This window comes from Tachypleus tridentatus, chromosome 5 (genome assembly GCF_004210375.1).
Source record: "Tachypleus tridentatus isolate NWPU-2018 chromosome 5, ASM421037v1, whole genome shotgun sequence".
Taxonomy (NCBI): domain Eukaryota; kingdom Metazoa; phylum Arthropoda; class Merostomata; order Xiphosura; family Limulidae; genus Tachypleus; species Tachypleus tridentatus.
The window spans coordinates 39,316,390-39,343,153 of record NC_134829.1 but is presented as its reverse complement, the minus strand read 5'-3'; the positions used below and the strand labels follow the sequence as shown (position 1 = coordinate 39,343,153).

Here is a 26,764-nt window from a genome sequence, read left to right as displayed (position 1 = left end):
AGAGTTAAAATCATTATTACACATTAGAAATTACATTGCCCAATAAAACTGATACATTTTGTTATTATCCAATCTATAATATTTTGATTCAAATACTGTATCGTTTATAAAACTCAAAGCGGATTAATGATAGCAAGATATCATTCAATTAACACAAAAGTGCGAGTAAATCGTATGTCAAGTGAATTGGGATCTACTGGGAGAGGGTATACATCAGGACCACGTAATGGAGGAGAAGGTGACATTCTTAAGAAATGTCATCAACAGTTCTGTTATTCTAAATCCCACGAGCCCAATTATCTCCAGTCATACAATACTGAATATGACAAAAGAGATTCAAGCTTCTCACCCACATTCCACTTCTTGTGCTTACAAGAGCATATTAAATTATGCAAGTTCTAAGGGTTCCACACTGAACATCAGATGAATGGGAACAAGTATGCCAAATATTTGATATGCTCAGCTGATTGTTGTGCTTCTTGATGACGAGAAACCCACTCGAAATAAAAATGTATCTTCAGGTTAAGATGACCTAGGAAGGTCGAAACGTTGTTCTCTCCTTATCAATAAAAGTGTTAATATACATACTACCCATTTTGAAATACGTGATTGTTTTAATACTTCAAGCACGAACCCATAATTACTGAATATGGTATTGCAATCGATGCTGGAGCCCATTTGCAGCAAGTCTCCTGGACAGAGAGAAGTTAAAACCCATCTCGCACCAGATGAAAGACGTTCACACAAAATGCTATACCAATTGTAACACAACAGATATTATTGATTTTGGAGAAAATACATACAGATAAAAAGTAATCAGTTGGAACGATAGTTTGGACAGGTCTTATAAACCTAGTGTTTGGCCATTACTTTAACCTGATTTCAGAGATCAAACCTCAGTGAGGTGATTTATCTTCCAGGATTGTAATTTTATCGTCAAGCATCAGCTAAATATGAAGTTATGAGCTTGCAACTGATTGATATGGAAGCATTATACTATACTGTACATAATCAGTAACCACCTTATACGAGTGAAAGCACTGTTTGGAAGAATCTGGACAACAACTCGCAAAATGCTTTCTTTTTAATTGGTTTTAGCTTTTTTTCCTACACATTCGAATATGGATCCAAAAGATACTAGGAAAAATTAGTAAACAATTTTGGTACAAAGAGTCCTAGTGATAAAGAAGACATCATCAAAAATGGAAGACCGATGTCACCTCTTAGCTTGACAGAAAGAACAAAGTAGTGCGTTCAAAATTTCAGCGTAAACGAATGTGAGTGTGTGTGTATTTTCTTATAGGAAAGCCGCATCCGGCTATCTGATGAGTCTACCGAGGGGAATCGATAACTTAATGTGACAGGACAACTTGTTTAACGCTTGACTTTATTTGCAGAAGTTTTCTACTGGCCAAGTTTATTATTTTGAAGTAAATTTGGAACCAGGAACTCAAGCGGATTTAATGACTTAAATAAAATGCATAAGGCAATTGAAAGACTTGTAAATTTCTCCAGTCATATATTTTCAACTCTAGGCCTAACTAGATTTTAAAATCCCGGATTGAATTCCAACTAAATAACCATCATTAAATAATGTGAAAATGTGCAATAAAAAGGTGTAGAGGAAAAGAAACATTTTAAAAAGATTAATGGACGTATGATGCCTTATTGAAATCTCATTTAGAGAAATCGAGTGTTTGTTTGTGCCCTGTCAAATAGAATCCAGAATGACTTCATTAATTGTGTATGGGAAGTATTGATGAAGAAAATTAAAAGCAAAATAAGTAATTCTTTGTTTGTGGCTGTTACCTCAAATGAAGCTACTGATGCAAGAACCATTTTATAGCTTTCTAGTGTTGTGCGATATGTGACTAAAGGTAGTGAAATTTGCAATAGGTTTTTGGGGGTTTACAAATGTTAATGCACAACGAACATCAGTAGGTACATACAAGATAATGTTAAATTAAGTCGATGAATTAAATATTGGGTCAAAAGTTTTTGCGCAAACCTATAATGGGGTAAGCGTGATGTCCATTGAGCTGAATGAGCACGTAGATTGAATTTATTGTTATAATATGTGACGAAGATTGAGGAGTGTTACAGATTCTTTCAAAACTTAAATCGTTCTCTTTATTTCTTTATGAAATCAGCAAAACATGAGCACCCTTTAGATATCGAAGCAAAGAAAAGATTCCCGAAAGTGGTCGCTATTTGTTGGAATTATAATTACTGACTTGTTGAAACTTTCGTGGTATACAAGGAAGTCGTTGACTTATTTCAAAATATTGTTGATAATTTTGGGAAGTGGAATACTAAAAGCTTTATCTGTACAAAAGCACTTTCATTGGATCTCAGATATTTTGAGTTCAATTTCTTGTTGAATATATTTTGCGGTATTTTCTTCATATACAAATTTATAGCTGATGTCTTACAGAATAGAATATTTGATACATCCCGTGCTGTATGAATAAAGCAGATTAAATGGCGACAACAACAACAACAAAAAAAAGTCAGAAGATTTCAATAAATTTTGGACAGCAGCCAATGGATTATACTCCACCCCCACTAAGTGAATAAGAAATGATTCCGGAGAAGACATTAAAGAACATACATAAAGTTATTTTATGAAATTTTGAATGCAGTTTATAATAAAATTGAAATTTGATTTCAAAGCTTGAAAAGCATTGCATTCCTTGAGCATTTTGACACTAAGAAACGGGAAGAGGTGAAAAACAGTTCCTGAATTAGTACTAATATCATTGCAAGATGATAATGGAAAATGCTTTGAAAAGTGACGCTGATTTACAAGGAAAACAAACGAATGAATTACTTTATTGTTTGCGAAATGCCAGGTTAGATGCATTTCTGGAACAACTTACAAAGTTGTACGAGTTAGCTTTGATTCTTACAGTCGCCAGTGTCTTAGTTGAGTATTATTTCTCTCATTTAAAAGAATACAAAGCCCCACTAGAAATGCACAACAACGAGAAAGATTTGCAAGTTTAGTGTTAATTGTGATAGAGAAAAAGCTTCTTAAGAAAATAAAGACTGATGGTTTTTATGAAGATGTAATAATTTATTCAATCAAAAGGTAAGGAGGGTGGAATTAAGATGTAGATAAAGTAAATATATCTTGTTTTTATTTTTAATTGGACTACAAGTTAATAATTTTATCTTTATTAGCCGTCGTGCAATTTATTTTTCAATTTTATAATTTACCTTTTATGCTTTCAATTTCCCATCAGGACAAATCACCAAACGTCCCTGAAACTCATTCTCTTGAAACTTGTCCCAAAAGTTGTGTTGAGTGTTAGGAGATGAATGATAGCATAAAATAATGAAAATAGTGTTTATTAACATGTAGTTGTGTTTGAAAGGATTATGTGAATCTAGGCAAGGCTCTTACAAATTGATGTTGATTAGTTTTTGAATTTCGTACAAAACTAAACGAAGGCAATCTGTTTGTTTTTTTGAATTTCGCACAAAGCTACTCGAGGGCTATCTGTGCTAGTCGTCTCTAATTAAGCAGTGTAAGACTAGAGGGAAGGCAGCTAGTCATCATCACCCACCGCCAACTCTTGGGCTACTCTTTTACCAACAAATAGTGGGATTGAGCGTCACACTATAACGCCCCCACGGCTGAAAGGTCGAGCATTTTTGGCGCGACGGGGATGCGAACCCGCGACGCTTGGCTATGCCGGACCAAAATGATAAGTTCCCATGCCGGGAATCGAACCCGGCCTCCTGGGTGAAAGCCAGGTATCCTAGCCACTAGACCACATGGGATATATGTTTTATGTTACTTAATTTACTTTTTGTCTCCTTCTAAAAAAAAAAAAAAAAACAGGAGAGCGCGCAAGAAACCATATTTATTTGACGGGTGTAGACAACAAAAGTATGGGAAACACTGTCCCATCTATCGGCCAGTGAAATCATGACTTGCTTACTAGAGTTAAAATCATTATTACACATTAGAAATTACATTGCCCAATAAAACTGATACATTTTGTTATTATCCAATCTATAATATTTTGATTCAAATACTGTATCGTTTATAAAACTCAAAGCGGATTAATGATAGCAAGATATCATTCAATTAACACAAAAGTGCGAGTAAATCGTATGTCAAGTGAATTGGGATCTACTGGGAGAGGGTATACATCAGGACCACGTAATGGAGGAGAAGGTGACATTCTTAAGAAATGTCATCAACAGTTCTGTTATTCTAAATCCCACGAGCCCAATTATCTCCAGTCATACAATACTGAATATGACAAAAGAGATTCAAGCTTCTCACCCACATTCCACTTCTTGTGCTTACAAGAGCATATTAAATTATGCAAGTTCTAAGGGTTCCACACTGAACATCAGATGAATGGGAACAAGTATGCCAAATATTTGATATGCTCAGCTGATTGTTGTGCTTCTTGATGACGAGAAACCCACTCGAAATAAAAATGTATCTTCAGGTTAAGATGACCTAGGAAGGTCGAAACGTTGTTCTCTCCTTATCAATAAAAGTGTTAATATACATACTACCCATTTTGAAATACGTGATTGTTTTAATACTTCAAGCACGAACCCATAATTACTGAATATGGTATTGCAATCGATGCTGGAGCCCATTTGCAGCAAGTCTCCTGGACAGAGAGAAGTTAAAACCCATCTCGCACCAGATGAAAGACGTTCACACAAAATGCTATACCAATTGTAACACAACAGATATTATTGATTTTGGAGAAAATACATACAGATAAAAGTAATCAGTTGGAACGATAGTTTGGACAGGTCTTATAAACCTAGTGTTTGGCCATTACTTTAACCTGATTTCAGAGATCAAACCTCAGTGAGGTGATTTATCTTCCAGGATTGTAATTTTATCGTCAAGCATCAGCTAAATATGAAGTTATGAGCTTGCAACTGATTGATATGGAAGCATTATACTATACTGTACATAATCAGTAACCACCTTATACGAGTGAAAGCACTGTTTGGAAGAATCTGGACAACAACTCGCAAAATGCTTTCTTTTTAATTGGTTTTAGCTTTTTTCCTACACATTCGAATATGGATCCAAAGATACTAGGAAAAATTAGTAAACAATTTTGGTACAAAGAGTCCTAGTGATAAAGAAGACATCATCAAAATGGAAGACCGATGTCACCTCTTAGCTTGACAGAAAGAACAAAGTAGTGCGTTCAAAATTTCAGCGTAAACGAATGTGAGTGTGTGTGTATTTTCTTATAGGAAAGCCGCATCCGGCTATCTGATGAGTCTACCGAGGGGAATCGATAACTTAATGTGACAGGACAACTTGTTTAACGCTTGACTTTATTTGCAGAAGTTTTCTACTGGCCAAGTTTATTATTTTGAAGTAAATTTGGAACCAGGAACTCAAGCGGATTTAATGACTTAAATAAAATGCATAAGGCAATTGAAAGACTTGTAAATTTCTCCAGTCATATATTTTCAACTCTAGGCCTAACTAGATTTTAAAATCCCGGATTGAATTCCAACTAAATAACCATCATTAAATAATGTGAAAATGTGCAATAAAAGGTGTAGAGGAAAAGAAACATTTTAAAAGATTAATGGACGTATGATGCCTTATTGAAATCTCATTTAGAGAAATCGAGTGTTTGTTTGTGCCCTGTCAAATAGAATCCAGAATGACTTCATTAATTGTGTATGGGAAGTATTGATGAAGAAAATTAAAAGCAAAATAAGTAATTCTTTGTTTGTGGCTGTTACCTCAAATGAAGCTACTGATGCAAGAACCATTTTATAGCTTTCTAGTGTTGTGCGATATGTGACTAAAGGTAGTGAAATTTGCAATAGGTTTTGGGGTTTACAAATGTTAATGCACAACGAACATCAGTAGGTACATACAAGATAATGTTAAATTAAGTCGATGAATTAAATATTGGGTCAAAAGTTTTGCGCAAACCTATAATGGGGTAAGCGTGATGTCCATTGAGCTGAATGAGCACGTAGATTGAATTTATTGTTATAATATGTGACGAAGATTGAGGAGTGTTACAGATTCTTTCAAAACTTAAATCGTTCTCTTTATTTCTTTATGAAATCAGCAAAACATGAGCACCCTTTAGATATCGAAGCAAAGAAAAGATTCCCGAAAGTGGTCGCTATTTGTTGGAATTATAATTACTGACTTGTTGAAACTTTCGTGGTATACAAGGAAGTCGTTGACTTATTTCAAAATATTGTTGATAATTTTGGGAAGTGGAATACTAAAAGCTTTATCTGTACAAAAGCACTTTCATTGGATCTCAGATATTTTGAGTTCAATTTCTTGTTGAATATATTTTGCGGTATTTTCTTCATATACAAATTTATAGCTGATGTCTTACAGAATAGAATATTTGATACATCCCGTGCTGTATGAATAAAGCAGATTAAATGGCGACAACAACAACAACAAAAAAAAGTCAGAAGATTTCAATAAATTTTGGACAGCAGCCAATGGATTATACTCCACCCCCACTAAGTGAATAAGAAATGATTCCGGAGAAGACATTAAAGAACATACATAAAGTTATTTTATGAAATTTTGAATGCAGTTTATAATAAAATTGAAATTTGATTTCAAAGCTTGAAAAGCATTGCATTCCTTGAGCATTTTGACACTAAGAAACGGGAAGAGGTGAAAAACAGTTCCTGAATTAGTACTAATATCATTGCAAGATGATAATGGAAAATGCTTTGAAAAGTGACGCTGATTTACAAGGAAAACAAACGAATGAATTACTTTATTGTTTGCGAAATGCCAGGTTAGATGCATTTCTGGAACAACTTACAAAGTTGTACGAGTTAGCTTTGATTCTTACAGTCGCCAGTGTCTTAGTTGAGTATTATTTCTCTCATTTAAAAGAATACAAAGCCCCACTAGAAATGCACAACAACGAGAAAGATTTGCAAGTTTAGTGTTAATTGTGATAGAGAAAAAGCTTCTTAAGAAAATAAAGACTGATGGTTTTTATGAAGATGTAATAATTTATTCAATCAAAAGGTAAGGAGGGTGGAATTAAGATGTAGATAAAGTAAATATATCTTGTTTTTATTTTTAATTGGACTACAAGTTAATAATTTTATCTTTATTAGCCGTCGTGCAATTTATTTTTCAATTTTATAATTTACCTTTTATGCTTTCAATTTCCCATCAGGACAAATCACCAAACGTCCCTGAAACTCATTCTCTTGAAACTTGTCCCAAAAGTTGTGTTGAGTGTTAGGAGATGAATGATAGCATAAAATAATGAAAATAGTGTTTATTAACATGTAGTTGTGTTTGAAAGGATTATGTGAATCTAGGCAAGGCTCTTACAAATTGATGTTGATTAGTTTTGAATTTCGTACAAAACTAAACGAAGGCAATCTGTTTGTTTTTTGAATTTCGCACAAAGCTACTCGAGGGCTATCTGTGCTAGTCGTCTCTAATTAAGCAGTGTAAGACTAGAGGGAAGGCAGCTAGTCATCATCACCCACCGCCAACTCTTGGGCTACTCTTTTACCAACAAATAGTGGGATTGAGCGTCACACTATAACGTCCCCACGGCTGAAAGGTCGAGCATTTTTGGCGCGACGGGGATGCGAACCCGCGACGCTTGGCTATGCCGGACCAAAATGATAAGTTCCCATGCCGGGAATCGAACCCGGGCCTCCTGGGTGAAAGCCAGGTATCCTAGCCACTAGACCACATGGGATGTATGTTTTATGTTACTTAATTTACTTTTTGTCTCCTTCTAAAAAAAAAAAAAAAACAGGAGAGCGCGCAAGAAACCATATTTATTTGACGGGTGTAGACAACAAAAGTATGGGAAACACTGTCCCATCTATCGGCCAGTGAAATCATGACTTGCTTACTAGAGTTAAAATCATTATTACACATTAGAAATTACATTGCCCAATAAAACTGATACATTTTGTTATTATCCAATCTATAATATTTTGATTCAAATACTGTATCGTTTATAAAACTCAAAGCGGATTAATGATAGCAAGATATCATTCAATTAACACAAAAAGTGCGAGTAAATCGTATGTCAAGTGAATTGGGATCTACTGGGAGAGGGTATACATCAGGACCACGTAATGGAGGAGAAGGTGACATTCTTAAGAAATGTCATCAACAGTTCTGTTATTCTAAATCCCACGAGCCCAATTATCTCCAGTCATACAATACTGAATATGACAAAAGAGATTCAAGCTTCTCACCCACATTCCACTTCTTGTGCTTACAAGAGCATATTAAATTATGCAAGTTCTAAGGGTTCCACACTGAACATCAGATGAATGGGAACAAGTATGCCAAATATTTGATATGCTCAGCTGATTGTTGTGCTTCTTGATGACGAGAAACCCACTCGAAATAAAAATGTATCTTCAGGTTAAGATGACCTAGGAAGGTCGAAACGTTGTTCTCTCCTTATCAATAAAAGTGTTAATATACATACTACCCATTTTGAAATACGTGATTGTTTTAATACTTCAAGCACGAACCCATAATTACTGAATATGGTATTGCAATCGATGCTGGAGCCCATTTGCAGCAAGTCTCCTGGACAGAGAGAAGTTAAAACCCATCTCGCACCAGATGAAAGACGTTCACACAAAATGCTATACCAATTGTAACACAACAGATATTATTGATTTTGGAGAAAATACATACAGATAAAAGTAATCAGTTGGAACGATAGTTTGGACAGGTCTTATAAACCTAGTGTTTGGCCATTACTTTAACCTGATTTCAGAGATCAAACCTCAGTGAGGTGATTTATCTTCCAGGATTGTAATTTTATCGTCAAGCATCAGCTAAATATGAAGTTATGAGCTTGCAACTGATTGATATGGAAGCATTATACTATACTGTACATAATCAGTAACCACCTTATACGAGTGAAAGCACTGTTTGGAAGAATCTGGACAACAACTCGCAAAATGCTTTCTTTTAATTGGTTTTAGCTTTTTTCCTACACATTCGAATATGGATCCAAAGATACTAGGAAAAATTAGTAAACAATTTTGGTACAAAGAGTCCTAGTGATAAAGAAGACATCATCAAAAATGGAAGACCGATGTCACCTCTTAGCTTGACAGAAAGAACAAAGTAGTGCGTTCAAAATTTCAGCGTAAACGAATGTGAGTGTGTGTGTATTTTCTTATAGGAAAGCCGCATCCGGCTATCTGATGAGTCTACCGAGGGGAATCGATAACTTAATGTGACAGGACAACTTGTTTAACGCTTGACTTTATTTGCAGAAGTTTTTCTACTGGCCAAGTTTATTATTTTGAAGTAAATTTGGAACCAGGAACTCAAGCGGATTTAATGACTTAAATAAAATGCATAAGGCAATTGAAAGACTTGTAAATTTCTCCAGTCATATATTTTCAACTCTAGGCCTAACTAGATTTTAAAATCCCGGATTGAATTCCAACTAAATAACCATCATTAAATAATGTGAAAATGTGCAATAAAAAGGTGTAGAGGAAAAGAAACATTTTAAAAAGATTAATGGACGTATGATGCCTTATTGAAATCTCATTTAGAGAAATCGAGTGTTTGTTTGTGCCCTGTCAAATAGAATCCAGAATGACTTCATTAATTGTGTATGGGAAGTATTGATGAAGAAAATTAAAAGCAAAATAAGTAATTCTTTGTTTGTGGCTGTTACCTCAAATGAAGCTACTGATGCAAGAACCATTTTATAGCTTTCTAGTGTTGTGCGATATGTGACTAAAGGTAGTGAAATTTGCAATAGGTTTTTGGGGGTTTACAAATGTTAATGCACAACGAACATCAGTAGGTACATACAAGATAATGTTAAATTAAGTCGATGAATTAAATATTGGGTCAAAAGTTTTGCGCAAACCTATAATGGGGTAAGCGTGATGTCCATTGAGCTGAATGAGCACGTAGATTGAATTTATTGTTATAATATGTGACGAAGATTGAGGAGTGTTACAGATTCTTTCAAAACTTAAATCGTTCTCTTTATTTCTTTATGAAATCAGCAAAACATGAGCACCCTTTAGATATCGAAGCAAAGAAAAGATTCCCGAAAGTGGTCGCTATTTGTTGGAATTATAATTACTGACTTGTTGAAACTTTCGTGGTATACAAGGAAGTCGTTGACTTATTTCAAAATATTGTTGATAATTTTGGGAAGTGGAATACTAAAAGCTTTATCTGTACAAAAGCACTTTCATTGGATCTCAGATATTTTGAGTTCAATTTCTTGTTGAATATATTTTGCGGTATTTTCTTCATATACAAATTTATAGCTGATGTCTTACAGAATAGAATATTTGATACATCCCGTGCTGTATGAATAAAGCAGATTAAATGGCGACAACAACAACAACAAAAAAAAGTCAGAAGATTTCAATAAATTTTGGACAGCAGCCAATGGATTATACTCCACCCCCACTAAGTGAATAAGAAATGATTCCGGAGAAGACATTAAAGAACATACATAAAGTTATTTTATGAAATTTTGAATGCAGTTTATAATAAAATTGAAATTTGATTTCAAAGCTTGAAAAGCATTGCATTCCTTGAGCATTTTGACACTAAGAAACGGGAAGAGGTGAAAAACAGTTCCTGAATTAGTACTAATATCATTGCAAGATGATAATGGAAAATGCTTTGAAAAGTGACGCTGATTTACAAGGAAAACAAACGAATGAATTACTTTATTGTTTGCGAAATGCCAGGTTAGATGCATTTCTGGAACAACTTACAAAGTTGTACGAGTTAGCTTTGATTCTTACAGTCGCCAGTGTCTTAGTTGAGTATTATTTCTCTCATTTAAAAGAATACAAAGCCCCACTAGAAATGCACAACAACGAGAAAGATTTGCAAGTTTAGTGTTAATTGTGATAGAGAAAAAGCTTCTTAAGAAAATAAAGACTGATGGTTTTTATGAAGATGTAATAATTTATTCAATCAAAAGGTAAGGAGGGTGGAATTAAGATGTAGATAAAGTAAATATATCTTGTTTTTATTTTTAATTGGACTACAAGTTAATAATTTTATCTTTATTAGCCGTCGTGCAATTTATTTTTCAATTTTATAATTTACCTTTTATGCTTTCAATTTCCCATCAGGACAAATCACCAAACGTCCCTGAAACTCATTCTCTTGAAACTTGTCCCAAAAGTTGTGTTGAGTGTTAGGAGATGAATGATAGCATAAAATAATGAAAATAGTGTTTATTAACATGTAGTTGTGTTTGAAAGGATTATGTGAATCTAGGCAAGGCTCTTACAAATTGATGTTGATTAGTTTTGAATTTCGTACAAAACTAAACGAAGGCAATCTGTTTGTTTTTTGAATTTCGCACAAAGCTACTCGAGGGCTATCTGTGCTAGTCGTCTCTAATTAAGCAGTGTAAGACTAGAGGGAAGGCAGCTAGTCATCATCACCCACCGCCAACTCTTGGGCTACTCTTTTACCAACAAATAGTGGGATTGAGCGTCACACTATAACGTCCCCACGGCTGAAAGGTCGAGCATTTTTGGCGCGACGGGGATGCGAACCCGCGACGCTTGGCTATGCCGGACCAAAATGATAAGTTCCCATGCCGGGAATCGAACCCGGGCCTCCTGGGTGAAAGCCAGGTATCCTAGCCACTAGACCACATGGGATGTATGTTTTATGTTACTTAATTTACTTTTTGTCTCCTTCTAAAAAAAAAAAAAAAAACAGGAGAGCGCGCAAGAAACCATATTTATTTGACGGGTGTAGACAACAAAAGTATGGGAAACACTGTCCCATCTATCGGCCAGTGAAATCATGACTTGCTTACTAGAGTTAAAATCATTATTACACATTAGAAATTACATTGCCCAATAAAACTGATACATTTTGTTATTATCCAATCTATAATATTTTGATTCAAATACTGTATCGTTTATAAAACTCAAAGCGGATTAATGATAGCAAGATATCATTCAATTAACACAAAAGTGCGAGTAAATCGTATGTCAAGTGAATTGGGATCTACTGGGAGAGGGTATACATCAGGACCACGTAATGGAGGAGAAGGTGACATTCTTAAGAAATGTCATCAACAGTTCTGTTATTCTAAATCCCACGAGCCCAATTATCTCCAGTCATACAATACTGAATATGACAAAAGAGATTCAAGCTTCTCACCCACATTCCACTTCTTGTGCTTACAAGAGCATATTAAATTATGCAAGTTCTAAGGGTTCCACACTGAACATCAGATGAATGGGAACAAGTATGCCAAATATTTGATATGCTCAGCTGATTGTTGTGCTTCTTGATGACGAGAAACCCACTCGAAATAAAAATGTATCTTCAGGTTAAGATGACCTAGGAAGGTCGAAACGTTGTTCTCTCCTTATCAATAAAAGTGTTAATATACATACTACCCATTTTGAAATACGTGATTGTTTTAATACTTCAAGCACGAACCCATAATTACTGAATATGGTATTGCAATCGATGCTGGAGCCCATTTGCAGCAAGTCTCCTGGACAGAGAGAAGTTAAAACCCATCTCGCACCAGATGAAAGACGTTCACACAAAATGCTATACCAATTGTAACACAACAGATATTATTGATTTTGGAGAAAATACATACAGATAAAAGTAATCAGTTGGAACGATAGTTTGGACAGGTCTTATAAACCTAGTGTTTGGCCATTACTTTAACCTGATTTCAGAGATCAAACCTCAGTGAGGTGATTTATCTTCCAGGATTGTAATTTTATCGTCAAGCATCAGCTAAATATGAAGTTATGAGCTTGCAACTGATTGATATGGAAGCATTATACTATACTGTACATAATCAGTAACCACCTTATACGAGTGAAAGCACTGTTTGGAAGAATCTGGACAACAACTCGCAAAATGCTTTCTTTTAATTGGTTTTAGCTTTTTTCCTACACATTCGAATATGGATCCAAAAGATACTAGGAAAAATTAGTAAACAATTTTGGTACAAAGAGTCCTAGTGATAAAGAAGACATCATCAAAAATGGAAGACCGATGTCACCTCTTAGCTTGACAGAAAGAACAAAGTAGTGCGTTCAAAATTTCAGCGTAAACGAATGTGAGTGTGTGTGTATTTTCTTATAGGAAAGCCGCATCCGGCTATCTGATGAGTCTACCGAGGGGAATCGATAACTTAATGTGACAGGACAACTTGTTTAACGCTTGACTTTATTTGCAGAAGTTTTTCTACTGGCCAAGTTTATTATTTTGAAGTAAATTTGGAACCAGGAACTCAAGCGGATTTAATGACTTAAATAAAATGCATAAGGCAATTGAAAGACTTGTAAATTTCTCCAGTCATATATTTTCAACTCTAGGCCTAACTAGATTTTAAAATCCCGGATTGAATTCCAACTAAATAACCATCATTAAATAATGTGAAAATGTGCAATAAAAAGGTGTAGAGGAAAAGAAACATTTTAAAAAGATTAATGGACGTATGATGCCTTATTGAAATCTCATTTAGAGAAATCGAGTGTTTGTTTGTGCCCTGTCAAATAGAATCCAGAATGACTTCATTAATTGTGTATGGGAAGTATTGATGAAGAAAATTAAAAGCAAAATAAGTAATTCTTTGTTTGTGGCTGTTACCTCAAATGAAGCTACTGATGCAAGAACCATTTTATAGCTTTCTAGTGTTGTGCGATATGTGACTAAAGGTAGTGAAATTTGCAATAGGTTTTTGGGGGTTTACAAATGTTAATGCACAACGAACATCAGTAGGTACATACAAGATAATGTTAAATTAAGTCGATGAATTAAATATTGGGTCAAAAGTTTTGCGCAAACCTATAATGGGGTAAGCGTGATGTCCATTGAGCTGAATGAGCACGTAGATTGAATTTATTGTTATAATATGTGACGAAGATTGAGGAGTGTTACAGATTCTTTCAAAACTTAAATCGTTCTCTTTATTTCTTTATGAAATCAGCAAAACATGAGCACCCTTTAGATATCGAAGCAAAGAAAAGATTCCCGAAAGTGGTCGCTATTTGTTGGAATTATAATTACTGACTTGTTGAAACTTTCGTGGTATACAAGGAAGTCGTTGACTTATTTCAAAATATTGTTGATAATTTTGGGAAGTGGAATACTAAAAGCTTTATCTGTACAAAAGCACTTTCATTGGATCTCAGATATTTTGAGTTCAATTTCTTGTTGAATATATTTTGCGGTATTTTCTTCATATACAAATTTATAGCTGATGTCTTACAGAATAGAATATTTGATACATCCCGTGCTGTATGAATAAAGCAGATTAAATGGCGACAACAACAACAACAAAAAAAGTCAGAAGATTTCAATAAATTTTGGACAGCAGCCAATGGATTATACTCCACCCCCACTAAGTGAATAAGAAATGATTCCGGAGAAGACATTAAAGAACATACATAAAGTTATTTTATGAAATTTTGAATGCAGTTTATAATAAAATTGAAATTTGATTTCAAAGCTTGAAAAGCATTGCATTCCTTGAGCATTTTGACACTAAGAAACGGGAAGAGGTGAAAAACAGTTCCTGAATTAGTACTAATATCATTGCAAGATGATAATGGAAAATGCTTTGAAAAGTGACGCTGATTTACAAGGAAAACAAACGAATGAATTACTTTATTGTTTGCGAAATGCCAGGTTAGATGCATTTCTGGAACAACTTACAAAGTTGTACGAGTTAGCTTTGATTCTTACAGTCGCCAGTGTCTTAGTTGAGTATTATTTCTCTCATTTAAAAGAATACAAAGCCCCACTAGAAATGCACAACAACGAGAAAGATTTGCAAGTTTAGTGTTAATTGTGATAGAGAAAAAGCTTCTTAAGAAAATAAAGACTGATGGTTTTTATGAAGATGTAATAATTTATTCAATCAAAAGGTAAGGAGGGTGGAATTAAGATGTAGATAAAGTAAATATATCTTGTTTTTATTTTTAATTGGACTACAAGTTAATAATTTTATCTTTATTAGCCGTCGTGCAATTTATTTTTCAATTTTATAATTTACCTTTTATGCTTTCAATTTCCCATCAGGACAAATCACCAAACGTCCCTGAAACTCATTCTCTTGAAACTTGTCCCAAAAGTTGTGTTGAGTGTTAGGAGATGAATGATAGCATAAAATAATGAAAATAGTGTTTATTAACATGTAGTTGTGTTTGAAAGGATTATGTGAATCTAGGCAAGGCTCTTACAAATTGATGTTGATTAGTTTTGAATTTCGTACAAAACTAAACGAAGGCAATCTGTTTGTTTTTTGAATTTCGCACAAAGCTACTCGAGGGCTATCTGTGCTAGTCGTCTCTAATTAAGCAGTGTAAGACTAGAGGGAAGGCAGCTAGTCATCATCACCCACCGCCAACTCTTGGGCTACTCTTTTACCAACAAATAGTGGGATTGAGCGTCACACTATAACGCCCCACGGCTGAAAGGTCGAGCATTTTGGCGCGACGGGGATGCGAACCCGCGACGCTTGGCTATGCCGGACCAAAATGATAAGTTCCCATGCCGGGAATCGAACCCGGGCCTCCTGGGTGAAAGCCAGGTATCCTAGCCACTAGACCACATGGGATGTATGTTTTATGTTACTTAATTTACTTTTGTCTCCTTCTAAAAAAAAAAAAAAAACAGGAGAGCGCGCAAGAAACCATATTTATTTGACGGGTGTAGACAACAAAAGTATGGGAAACACTGTCCCATCTATCGGCCAGTGAAATCATGACTTGCTTACTAGAGTTAAAATCATTATTACACATTAGAAATTACATTGCCCAATAAAACTGATACATTTTGTTATTATCCAATCTATAATATTTTGATTCAAATACTGTATCGTTTATAAAACTCAAAGCGGATTAATGATAGCAAGATATCATTCAATTAACACAAAAGTGCGAGTAAATCGTATGTCAAGTGAATTGGGATCTACTGGGAGGGTATACATCAGGACCACGTAATGGAGGAGAAGGTGACATTCTTAAGAAATGTCATCAACAGTTCTGTTATTCTAAATCCCACGAGCCCAATTATCTCCAGTCATACAATACTGAATATGACAAAAGAGATTCAAGCTTCTCACCCACATTCCACTTCTTGTGCTTACAAGAGCATATTAAATTATGCAAGTTCTAAGGGTTCCACACTGAACATCAGATGAATGGGAACAAGTATGCCAAATATTTGATATGCTCAGCTGATTGTTGTGCTTCTTGATGACGAGAAACCCACTCGAAATAAAAATGTATCTTCAGGTTAAGATGACCTAGGAAGGTCGAAACGTTGTTCTCTCCTTATCAATAAAAGTGTTAATATACATACTACCCATTTTGAAATACGTGATTGTTTTAATACTTCAAGCACGAACCCATAATTACTGAATATGGTATTGCAATCGATGCTGGAGCCCATTTGCAGCAAGTCTCCTGGACAGAGAGAAGTTAAAACCCATCTCGCACCAGATGAAAGACGTTCACACAAAATGCTATACCAATTGTAACACAACAGATATTATTGATTTTGGAGAAAATACATACAGATAAAAGTAATCAGTTGGAACGATAGTTTGGACAGGTCTTATAAACCTAGTGTTTGGCCATTACTTTAACCTGATTTCAGAGATCAAACCTCAGTGAGGTGATTTATCTTCCAGGATTGTAATTTTATCGTCAAGCATCAGCTAAATATGAAGTTATGAGCTTGCAACTGATTGATATGGAAGCATTATACTATACTGTACATAATCAGTAACCACCTTATACGAGTGAAAGCACTGTTTGGAAGAATCTGGACAACAACTCGCAAAATGCTTTCTTTTAATTGGTTTTAGCTTTTTTCCTACACATTCGAATATGGATCCAAAAGATACTAGGAAAAATTAGTAAACAATTTTGGTACAAAGAGTCCTAGTGATAAAGAAGACATCATCAAAAATGGAAGACCGATGTCACCTCTTAGCTTGACAGAAAGAACAAAGTAGTGCGTTCAAAATTTCAGCGTAAACGAATGTGAGTGTGTGTGTATTTTCTTATAGGAAAGCCGCATCCGGCTATCTGATGAGTCTACCGAGGGGAATCGATAACTTAATGTGACAGGACAACTTGTTTAACGCTTGACTTTATTTGCAGAAGTTTTTCTACTGGCCAAGTTTATTATTTTGAAGTAAATTTGGAACCAGGAACTCAAGCGGATTTAATGACTTAAATAAAATGCATAAGGCAATTGAAAGACTTGTAAATTTCTCCAGTCATATATTTTCAACTCTAGGCCTAACTAGATTTTAAAATCCCGGATTGAATTCCAACTAAATAACCATCATTAAATAATGTGAAAATGTGCAATAAAAAGGTGTAGAGGAAAAGAAACATTTTAAAAAGATTAATGGACGTATGATGCCTTATTGAAATCTCATTTAGAGAAATCGAGTGTTTGTTTGTGCCCTGTCAAATAGAATCCAGAATGACTTCATTAATTGTGTATGGGAAGTATTGATGAAGAAAATTAAAAGCAAAATAAGTAATTCTTTGTTTGTGGCTGTTACCTCAAATGAAGCTACTGATGCAAGAACCATTTTATAGCTTTCTAGTGTTGTGCGATATGTGACTAAAGGTAGTGAAATTTGCAATAGGTTTTTGGGGGTTTACAAATGTTAATGCACAACGAACATCAGTAGGTACATACAAGATAATGTTAAATTAAGTCGATGAATTAAATATTGGGTCAAAAGTTTTGCGCAAACCTATAATGGGGTAAGCGTGATGTCCATTGAGCTGAATGAGCACGTAGATTGAATTTATTGTTATAATATGTGACGAAGATTGAGGAGTGTTACAGATTCTTTCAAAACTTAAATCGTTCTCTTTATTTCTTTATGAAATCAGCAAAACATGAGCACCCTTTAGATATCGAAGCAAAGAAAAGATTCCCGAAAGTGGTCGCTATTTGTTGGAATTATAATTACTGACTTGTTGAAACTTTCGTGGTATACAAGGAAGTCGTTGACTTATTTCAAAATATTGTTGATAATTTTGGGAAGTGGAATACTAAAAGCTTTATCTGTACAAAAGCACTTTCATTGGATCTCAGATATTTTGAGTTCAATTTCTTGTTGAATATATTTTGCGGTATTTTCTTCATATACAAATTTATAGCTGATGTCTTACAGAATAGAATATTTGATACATCCCGTGCTGTATGAATAAAGCAGATTAAATGGCGACAACAACAACAACAAAAAAAAGTCAGAAGATTTCAATAAATTTTGGACAGCAGCCAATGGATTATACTCCACCCCCACTAAGTGAATAAGAAATGATTCCGGAGAAGACATTAAAGAACATACATAAAGTTATTTTATGAAATTTTGAATGCAGTTTATAATAAAATTGAAATTTGATTTCAAAGCTTGAAAAGCATTGCATTCCTTGAGCATTTTGACACTAAGAAACGGGAAGAGGTGAAAAACAGTTCCTGAATTAGTACTAATATCATTGCAAGATGATAATGGAAAATGCTTTGAAAAGTGACGCTGATTTACAAGGAAAACAAACGAATGAATTACTTTATTGTTTGCGAAATGCCAGGTTAGATGCATTTCTGGAACAACTTACAAAGTTGTACGAGTTAGCTTTGATTCTTACAGTCGCCAGTGTCTTAGTTGAGTATTATTTCTCTCATTTAAAAGAATACAAAGCCCCACTAGAAATGCACAACAACGAGAAAGATTTGCAAGTTTAGTGTTAATTGTGATAGAGAAAAAGCTTCTTAAGAAAATAAAGACTGATGGTTTTTATGAAGATGTAATAATTTATTCAATCAAAAGGTAAGGAGGGTGGAATTAAGATGTAGATAAAGTAAATATATCTTGTTTTTATTTTTAATTGGACTACAAGTTAATAATTTTATCTTTATTAGCCGTCGTGCAATTTATTTTTCAATTTTATAATTTACCTTTTATGCTTTCAATTTCCCATCAGGACAAATCACCAAACGTCCCTGAAACTCATTCTCTTGAAACTTGTCCCAAAAGTTGTGTTGAGTGTTAGGAGATGAATGATAGCATAAAATAATGAAAATAGTGTTTATTAACATGTAGTTGTGTTTGAAAGGATTATGTGAATCTAGGCAAGGCTCTTACAAATTGATGTTGATTAGTTTTGAATTTCGTACAAAACTAAACGAAGGCAATCTGTTTGTTTTTTGAATTTCGCACAAAGCTACTCGAGGGCTATCTGTGCTAGTCGTCTCTAATTAAGCAGTGTAAGACTAGAGGGAAGGCAGCTAGTCATCATCACCCACCGCCAACTCTTGGGCTACTCTTTTACCAACAAATAGTGGGATTGAGCGTCACACTATAACGCCCCCACGGCTGAAAGGTCGAGCATTTTTGGCGCGACGGGGATGCGAACCCGCGACGCTTGGCTATGCCGGACCAAAATGATAAGTTCCCATGCCGGGAATCGAACCCGGGCCTCCTGGGTGAAAGCCAGGTATCCTAGCCACTAGACCACATGGGATGTATGTTTTATGTTACTTAATTTACTTTTTGTCTCCTTCTAAAAAAAAAAAAAAAACAGGAGAGCGCGCAAGAAACCATATTTATTTGACGGGTGTAGACAACAAAAGTATGGGAAACACTGTCCCATCTATCGGCCAGTGAAATCATGACTTGCTTACTAGAGTTAAAATCATTATTACACATTAGAAATTACATTGCCCAATAAAACTGATACATTTTGTTATTATCCAATCTATAATATTTTGATTCAAATACTGTATCGTTTATAAAACTCAAAGCGGATTAATGATAGCAAGATATCATTCAATTAACACAAAAAGTGCGAGTAAATCGTATGTCAAGTGAATTGGGATCTACTGGGAGAGGGTATACATCAGGACCACGTAATGGAGGAGAAGGTGACATTCTTAAGAAATGTCATCAACAGTTCTGTTATTCTAAATCCCACGAGCCCAATTATCTCCAGTCATACAATACTGAATATGACAAAAGAGATTCAAGCTTCTCACCCACATTCCACTTCTTGTGCTTACAAGAGCATATTAAATTATGCAAGTTCTAAGGGTTCCACACTGAACATCAGATGAATGGGAACAAGTATGCCAAATATTTGATATGCTCAGCTGATTGTTGTGCTTCTTGATGACGAGAAACCCACTCGAAATAAAAATGTATCTTCAGGTTAAGATGACCTAGGAAGGTCGAAACGTTGTTCTCTCCTTATCAATAAAAGTGTTAATATACATACTACCCATTTTGAAATACGTGATTGTTTTAATACTTCAAGCACGAACCCATAATTACTGAATATGGTATTGCAATCGATGCTGGAGCCCATTTGCAGCAAGTCTCCTGGACAGAGAGAAGTTAAAACCCATCTCGCACCAGATGAAAGACGTTCACACAAAATGCTATACCAATTGTAACACAACAGATATTATTGATTTTGGAGAAAATACATACAGATAAAAGTAATCAGTTGGAACGATAGTTTGGACAGGTCTTATAAACCTAGTGTTTGGCCATTACTTTAACCTGATTTCAGAGATCAAACCTCAGTGAGGTGATTTATCTTCCAGGATTGTAATTTTATCGTCAAGCATCAGCTAAATATGAAGTTATGAGCTTGCAACTGATTGATATGGAAGCATTATACTATACTGTACATAATCAGTAACCACCTTATACGAGTGAAAGCACTGTTTGGAAGAATCTGGACAACAACTCGCAAAATGCTTTCTTTTAATTGGTTTTAGCTTTTTTCCTACACATTCGAATATGGATCCAAAAGATACTAGGAAAAATTAGTAAACAATTTTGGTACAAAGAGTCCTAGTGATAAAGAAGACATCATCAAAAATGGAAGACCGATGTCACCTCTTAGCTTGACAGAAAGAACAAAGTAGTGCGTTCAAAATTTCAGCGTAAACGAATGTGAGTGTGTGTGTATTTTCTTATAGGAAAGCCGCATCCGGCTATCTGATGAGTCTACCGAGGGGAATCGATAACTTAATGTGACAGGACAACTTGTTTAACGCTTGACTTTATTTGCAGAAGTTTTTCTACTGGCCAAGTTTATTATTTTGAAGTAAATTTGGAACCAGGAACTCAAGCGGATTTAATGACTTAAATAAAATGCATAAGGCAATTGAAAGACTTGTAAATTTCTCCAGTCATATATTTTCAACTCTAGGCCTAACTAGATTTTAAAATCCCGGATTGAATTCCAACTAAATAACCATCATTAAATAATGTGAAAATGTGCAATAAAAAGGTGTAGAGGAAAAGAAACATTTTAAAAAGATTAATGGACGTATGATGCCTTATTGAAATCTCATTTAGAGAAATCGAGTGTTTGTTTGTGCCCTGTCAAATAGAATCCAGAATGACTTCATTAATTGTGTATGGGAAGTATTGATGAAGAAAATTAAAAGCAAAATAAGTAATTCTTTGTTTGTGGCTGTTACCTCAAATGAAGCTACTGATGCAAGAACCATTTTATAGCTTTCTAGTGTTGTGCGATATGTGACTAAAGGTAGTGAAATTTGCAATAGGTTTTTGGGGGTTTACAAATGTTAATGCACAACGAACATCAGTAGGTACATACAAGATAATGTTAAATTAAGTCGATGAATTAAATATTGGGTCAAAAGTTTTTGCGCAAACCTATAATGGGGTAAGCGTGATGTCCATTGAGCTGAATGAGCACGTAGATTGAATTTATTGTTATAATATGTGACGAAGATTGAGGAGTGTTACAGATTCTTTCAAAACTTAAATCGTTCTCTTTATTTCTTTATGAAATCAGCAAAACATGAGCACCCTTTAGATATCGAAGCAAAGAAAAGATTCCCGAAAGTGGTCGCTATTTGTTGGAATTATAATTACTGACTTGTTGAAACTTTCGTGGTATACAAGGAAGTCGTTGACTTATTTCAAAATATTGTTGATAATTTTGGGAAGTGGAATACTAAAAGCTTTATCTGTACAAAAGCACTTTCATTGGATCTCAGATATTTTGAGTTCAATTTCTTGTTGAATATATTTTGCGGTATTTTCTTCATATACAAATTTATAGCTGATGTCTTACAGAATAGAATATTTGATACATCCCGTGCTGTATGAATAAAGCAGATTAAATGGCGACAACAACAACAACAAAAAAAAGTCAGAAGATTTCAATAAATTTTGGACAGCAGCCAATGGATTATACTCCACCCCCACTAAGTGAATAAGAAATGATTCCGGAGAAGACATTAAAGAACATACATAAAGTTATTTTATGAAATTTTGAATGCAGTTTATAATAAAATTGAAATTTGATTTCAAAGCTTGAAAAGCATTGCATTCCTTGAGCATTTTGACACTAAGAAACGGGAAGAGGTGAAAAACAGTTCCTGAATTAGTACTAATATCATTGCAAGATGATAATGGAAAATGCTTTGAAAAGTGACGCTGATTTACAAGGAAAACAAACGAATGAATTACTTTATTGTTTGCGAAATGCCAGGTTAGATGCATTTCTGGAACAACTTACAAAGTTGTACGAGTTAGCTTTGATTCTTACAGTCGCCAGTGTCTTAGTTGAGTATTATTTCTCTCATTTAAAAGAATACAAAGCCCCACTAGAAATGCACAACAACGAGAAAGATTTGCAAGTTTAGTGTTAATTGTGATAGAGAAAAAGCTTCTTAAGAAAATAAAGACTGATGGTTTTTATGAAGATGTAATAATTTATTCAATCAAAAGGTAAGGAGGGTGGAATTAAGATGTAGATAAAGTAAATATATCTTGTTTTTATTTTTAATTGGACTACAAGTTAATAATTTTATCTTTATTAGCCGTCGTGCAATTTATTTTTCAATTTTATAATTTACCTTTTATGCTTTCAATTTCCCATCAGGACAAATCACCAAACGTCCCTGAAACTCATTCTCTTGAAACTTGTCCCAAAAGTTGTGTTGAGTGTTAGGAGATGAATGATAGCATAAAATAATGAAAATAGTGTTTATTAACATGTAGTTGTGTTTGAAAGGATTATGTGAATCTAGGCAAGGCTCTTACAAATTGATGTTGATTAGTTTTGAATTTCGTACAAAACTAAACGAAGGCAATCTGTTTGTTTTTTGAATTTCGCACAAAGCTACTCGAGGGCTATCTGTGCTAGTCGTCTCTAATTAAGCAGTGTAAGACTAGAGGGAAGGCAGCTAGTCATCATCACCCACCGCCAACTCTTGGGCTACTCTTTTACCAACAAATAGTGGGATTGAGCGTCACACTATAACGTCCCCACGGCTGAAAGGTCGAGCATTTTTGGCGCGACGGGGATGCGAACCCGCGACGCTTGGCTATGCCGGACCAAAATGATAAGTTCCCATGCCGGGAATCGAACCCGGGCCTCCTGGGTGAAAGCCAGGTATCCTAGCCACTAGACCACATGGGATGTATGTTTTATGTTACTTAATTTACTTTTTGTCTCCTTCTAAAAAAAAAAAAAAAACAGGAGAGCGCGCAAGAAACCATATTTATTTGACGGGTGTAGACAACAAAAGTATGGGAAACACTGTCCCATCTATCGGCCAGTGAAATCATGACTTGCTTACTAGAGTTAAAATCATTATTACACATTAGAAATTACATTGCCCAATAAAACTGATACATTTTGTTATTATCCAATCTATAATATTTTGATTCAAATACTGTATCGTTTATAAAACTCAAAGCGGATTAATGATAGCAAGATATCATTCAATTAACACAAAAAGTGCGAGTAAATCGTATGTCAAGTGAATTGGGATCTACTGGGAGAGGGTATACATCAGGACCACGTAATGGAGGAGAAGGTGACATTCTTAAGAAATGTCATCAACAGTTCTGTTATTCTAAATCCCACGAGCCCAATTATCTCCAGTCATACAATACTGAATATGACAAAAGAGATTCAAGCTTCTCACCCACATTCCACTTCTTGTGCTTACAAGAGCATATTAAATTATGCAAGTTCTAAGGGTTCCACACTGAACATCAGATGAATGGGAACAAGTATGCCAAATATTTGATATGCTCAGCTGATTGTTGTGCTTCTTGATGACGAGAAACCCACTCGAAATAAAAATGTATCTTCAGGTTAAGATGACCTAGGAAGGTCGAAACGTTGTTCTCTCCTTATCAATAAAAGTGTTAATATACATACTACCCATTTTGAAATACGTGATTGTTTTAATACTTCAAGCACGAACCCATAATTACTGAATATGGTATTGCAATCGATGCTGGAGCCCATTTGCAGCAAGTCTCCTGGACAGAGAGAAGTTAAAACCCATCTCGCACCAGATGAAAGACGTTCACACAAAATGCTATACCAATTGTAACACAACAGATATTATTGATTTTGGAGAAAATACATACAGATAAAAGTAATCAGTTGGAACGATAGTTTGGACAGGTCTTATAAACCTAGTGTTTGGCCATTACTTTAACCTGATTTCAGAGATCAAACCTCAGTGAGGTGATTTATCTTCCAGGATTGTAATTTTATCGTCAAGCATCAGCTAAATATGAAGTTATGAGCTTGCAACTGATTGATATGGAAGCATTATACTATACTGTACATAATCAGTAACCACCTTATACGAGTGAAAGCACTGTTTGGAAGAATCTGGACAACAACTCGCAAAATGCTTTCTTTTTAATTGGTTTTAGCTTTTTTCCTACACATTCGAATATGGATCCAAAAGATACTAGGAAAAATTAGTAAACAATTTTGGTACAAAGAGTCCTAGTGATAAAGAAGACATCATCAAAAATGGAAGACCGATGTCACCTCTTAGCTTGACAGAAAGAACAAAGTAGTGCGTTCAAAATTTCAGCGTAAACGAATGTGAGTGTGTGTGTATTTTCTTATAGGAAAGCCGCATCCGGCTATCTGATGAGTCTACCGAGGGGAATCGATAACTTAATGTGACAGGACAACTTGTTTAACGCTTGACTTTATTTGCAGAAGTTTTTCTACTGGCCAAGTTTATTATTTTGAAGTAAATTTGGAACCAGGAACTCAAGCGGATTTAATGACTTAAATAAAATGCATAAGGCAATTGAAAGACTTGTAAATTTCTCCAGTCATATATTTTCAACTCTAGGCCTAACTAGATTTTAAAATCCCGGATTGAATTCCAACTAAATAACCATCATTAAATAATGTGAAAATGTGCAATAAAAAGGTGTAGAGGAAAAGAAACATTTTAAAAAGATTAATGGACGTATGATGCCTTATTGAAATCTCATTTAGAGAAATCGAGTGTTTGTTTGTGCCCTGTCAAATAGAATCCAGAATGACTTCATTAATTGTGTATGGGAAGTATTGATGAAGAAAATTAAAAGCAAAATAAGTAATTCTTTGTTTGTGGCTGTTACCTCAAATGAAGCTACTGATGCAAGAACCATTTTATAGCTTTCTAGTGTTGTGCGATATGTGACTAAAGGTAGTGAAATTTGCAATAGGTTTTTGGGGGTTTACAAATGTTAATGCACAACGAACATCAGTAGGTACATACAAGATAATGTTAAATTAAGTCGATGAATTAAATATTGGGTCAAAAGTTTTGCGCAAACCTATAATGGGGTAAGCGTGATGTCCATTGAGCTGAATGAGCACGTAGATTGAATTTATTGTTATAATATGTGACGAAGATTGAGGAGTGTTACAGATTCTTTCAAAACTTAAATCGTTCTCTTTATTTCTTTATGAAATCAGCAAAACATGAGCACCCTTTAGATATCGAAGCAAAGAAAAGATTCCCGAAAGTGGTCGCTATTTGTTGGAATTATAATTACTGACTTGTTGAAACTTTCGTGGTATACAAGGAAGTCGTTGACTTATTTCAAAATATTGTTGATAATTTTGGGAAGTGGAATACTAAAAGCTTTATCTGTACAAAAGCACTTTCATTGGATCTCAGATATTTTGAGTTCAATTTCTTGTTGAATATATTTTGCGGTATTTTCTTCATATACAAATTTATAGCTGATGTCTTACAGAATAGAATATTTGATACATCCCGTGCTGTATGAATAAAGCAGATTAAATGGCGACAACAACAACAACAAAAAAAAGTCAGAAGATTTCAATAAATTTTGGACAGCAGCCAATGGATTATACTCCACCCCCACTAAGTGAATAAGAAATGATTCCGGAGAAGACATTAAAGAACATACATAAAGTTATTTTATGAAATTTTGAATGCAGTTTATAATAAAATTGAAATTTGATTTCAAAGCTTGAAAAGCATTGCATTCCTTGAGCATTTTGACACTAAGAAACGGGAAGAGGTGAAAAACAGTTCCTGAATTAGTACTAATATCATTGCAAGATGATAATGGAAAATGCTTTGAAAAGTGACGCTGATTTACAAGGAAAACAAACGAATGAATTACTTTATTGTTTGCGAAATGCCAGGTTAGATGCATTTCTGGAACAACTTACAAAGTTGTACGAGTTAGCTTTGATTCTTACAGTCGCCAGTGTCTTAGTTGAGTATTATTTCTCTCATTTAAAAGAATACAAAGCCCCACTAGAAATGCACAACAACGAGAAAGATTTGCAAGTTTAGTGTTAATTGTGATAGAGAAAAAGCTTCTTAAGAAAATAAAGACTGATGGTTTTTATGAAGATGTAATAATTTATTCAATCAAAAGGTAAGGAGGGTGGAATTAAG

The 26,764-nt window shown here is 34.6% G+C and overlaps 6 non-coding genes across 6 annotated transcripts; all 6 read right to left on the bottom strand.

The window, feature by feature from the left end:
* Nucleotides 1–3,715: 3,715 nt before the first annotated feature.
* Nucleotides 3,716–3,786, bottom strand: TRNAE-UUC (transfer RNA glutamic acid (anticodon UUC)). The gene has a single exon. It is a non-coding gene; the product is annotated as a tRNA-Glu (tRNA).
* A 3,866-nt stretch (nucleotides 3,787–7,652) lies between these two features.
* On the bottom strand, nucleotides 7,653–7,724 carry TRNAE-UUC (transfer RNA glutamic acid (anticodon UUC)). Its single transcript has one exon. It is a non-coding gene; the product is annotated as a tRNA-Glu (tRNA).
* Nucleotides 7,725–11,595: 3,871 nt separating this feature from the next.
* Nucleotides 11,596–11,667, bottom strand: TRNAE-UUC (transfer RNA glutamic acid (anticodon UUC)). The gene has a single exon. It is a non-coding gene; the product is annotated as a tRNA-Glu (tRNA).
* A 3,869-nt stretch (nucleotides 11,668–15,536) lies between these two features.
* TRNAE-UUC (transfer RNA glutamic acid (anticodon UUC)) lies at nucleotides 15,537–15,608 on the bottom strand. Its single transcript has one exon. It is a non-coding gene; the product is annotated as a tRNA-Glu (tRNA).
* Nucleotides 15,609–19,476: 3,868 nt separating this feature from the next.
* Nucleotides 19,477–19,548, bottom strand: TRNAE-UUC (transfer RNA glutamic acid (anticodon UUC)). Its single transcript has one exon. It is a non-coding gene; the product is annotated as a tRNA-Glu (tRNA).
* Nucleotides 19,549–23,421: 3,873 nt separating this feature from the next.
* Nucleotides 23,422–23,493, bottom strand: TRNAE-UUC (transfer RNA glutamic acid (anticodon UUC)). The gene has a single exon. It is a non-coding gene; the product is annotated as a tRNA-Glu (tRNA).
* Between the last annotated feature and the right edge of the window lie 3,271 nt (nucleotides 23,494–26,764).